We start from the raw sequence: 2,228 nt of genomic DNA, 5'->3' as shown, positions 1-2,228 counted from the left end.
AACATGGGATATTTGAAGATATATCATCAGCTGTTTAGTTGTGTGATCCGTGTGTTTGGTGTCTGCGGTGTTCAGCCTCGCTTCACCCCGTGAGCGTCTGAGCTGGGACTGCAGGGTCAACATTCACTCGTCAGTTTCATCCAGTCAGGATTTAGACCGTACCATAGTACAGAGACAGCCCTCATTAGAGTTACACATGATTTGCTCTTATCATCCGATCGTGGTTGTATCTCTCTATTAGTGTTACTCGATGTTAGTGCTGCATTTGATACTATTGACCACAACATTCTTTTAAATAGACTCGAACATTATGTTGGCATTAGTGGAATTGCATTAGCATGGTTTAAATCAAACTTATCTGACCGTTATCAGTTTGTAGCAGTAAATGAAAGATGTCTTATCGATCACAAGTTCAGTATGGCGTACCACAAGGCTCAGTACTAGGACCGCTGCTGTTCACTCTGTACATGCTACCCTCACACACACACTCTGTACATGCTACCCTCACACACACACTCTGTACATGCTACCCTCACACACACTCACACTCTGTACATGCTACCCTCACACACACTCTCACACTCACACACACACACTCTGTACATGCTACCCTTAGGAGATATCATTAGGAAGCATGGCATTAGTTTTCACTGTTTTGCTGATGATACTCGGCTCTATATTTCTTCGCACACTGACGAAACTTACCGATTCACAAAAATGAACGGAATGCACAGCTGATATAAAGACTTGGATGACTAGTAATTTCCTACTACTAAACTCTGAAAAAGCAGAGATTCTAATTATTGGACAAAAACCTCCTCACGTAATAACCTAGAATACTGTCTAACACTTGATGGCTGCTCTGTCAAGTCTCCGTCGTCGGTTAGGAACCTGTGTGTGTGTGTGTGTGTGTGTGCTCTTTGATACCAATCTTTCATTTGAAAGTCACGTGTCTAGTATCTGTAAAACCGCATTCTTCCATCTTAAAAATATTTCTAAATTACACCATATGCTTTCAATGACAAATGCGGAACAGTTAGTTCATGCGTTCAAGAGCTCAAGGCTAGATTACTGTAATGCTCTACTGGGTGGTTGCCCTGCACGCTTAATAAACAAACTACAGCTGGTCCAAAACGCAGCAGCTCGAGTTCTTACCAGAACCAGGAAGTATGACCATATTAGCCCTGTTCTGTCAACACTGCACTGGCTCCCTATTAAACATTGAATACATTTTAAAATATTGCCGATTACTTACAAAGCACTAAATGGTTTAGCTCCGCAGTGCTTGAGCGAGCTCTTAACGCATTATAGTCCTTCACGTCTATTGCGATCTCAAAACTCCGGCCAGTTGATAATACCTAGAATATCAAAATCGACTGCTGGCGACAGATCCTTCTCCTATTTAGCACCAAAACTCTGGAACAGTCTTCCTAACATTGTCCGGGAAGCAGACACACTCTGTCAGTTCAAAGCTAGATTAAAGACACATCTCTTTGACCCAGCATACACATAACACATTATAGACTTCTATAATTCAGTTAGGGTGCATAGATTAGGTCAGCCGGAACCGGGAACACTTCCCATAAATCCTGATGTAGTCGTTACATCATAAGAAGGATGGCGTCTACTCTAATATTAGTCTCTCTGTTTATCCCGAGGTTTACCGCAGTCCGCCGGATCCGGTGACTTGACTTAGGCTACATATACATACACACACACATATACACACACTTGTCTCTTTTTCACACACAATTACTTTTTTCTGTATTGATCAAATAAATGCAGGCCTGATAAGAGATTTTTTCAAAAACATTAAAAATAGTGTTTGCTAACTTTGTACCAGTATAAATAAATAAATAAATGATAACTTCTGAGAGATCTCACACTCTTCTCTAAAGTGGCCTGATCATTTCTCACGATTACAGCGTTTGGGTAAAACATGATGCATTCATCGGTAAAAAGGGCTTTATTTAAAACAATGTATAAAAACAAGCATGTAAAGAGCAATCTGTACATACATGTAGATTCACAGGACCAAAATGAATACTGTACATAAGTGCAAAACTCATGAGAAGTTCATAATTAAAAACAAACCCACACATAGAGGAACGCAAAAAAACACACACACACACACACACACACACACACACACACACACACACTCACTCTCTCTCTCTCTCTCTCTCTCTCACACACACACACACACTGTCACACACTCTCTCACACTC

General features: G+C 40.8%; 1 protein-coding gene across 2 annotated transcripts in view; it reads left to right on the top strand.

The window, feature by feature from the left end:
* Positions 1 to 26, top strand: part of vps13b (vacuolar protein sorting 13 homolog B) — a 175,204-nt gene extending 175,178 nt beyond the window's left edge. For both annotated transcript variants that reach the window (XM_084089596.1, XM_084089597.1), the window contains exon 62: positions 1 to 26. This exon is cut by the window's left edge and continues 507 nt beyond it. The gene's annotated coding sequence lies outside the window, so the exon portion shown is untranslated.
* Positions 27 to 2,228: the final 2,202 nt, after the last annotated feature.

This window comes from Abramis brama (genome assembly GCF_963993115.1).
Source record: "Abramis brama genome assembly, chromosome: 17".
NCBI classification, from domain to species: Eukaryota; Metazoa; Chordata; class Actinopteri; order Cypriniformes; family Leuciscidae; genus Abramis; species Abramis brama.
The sequence above is the reverse complement of the archived record's forward strand: the minus strand, read 5'-3'. Positions and strand labels throughout refer to the sequence as shown.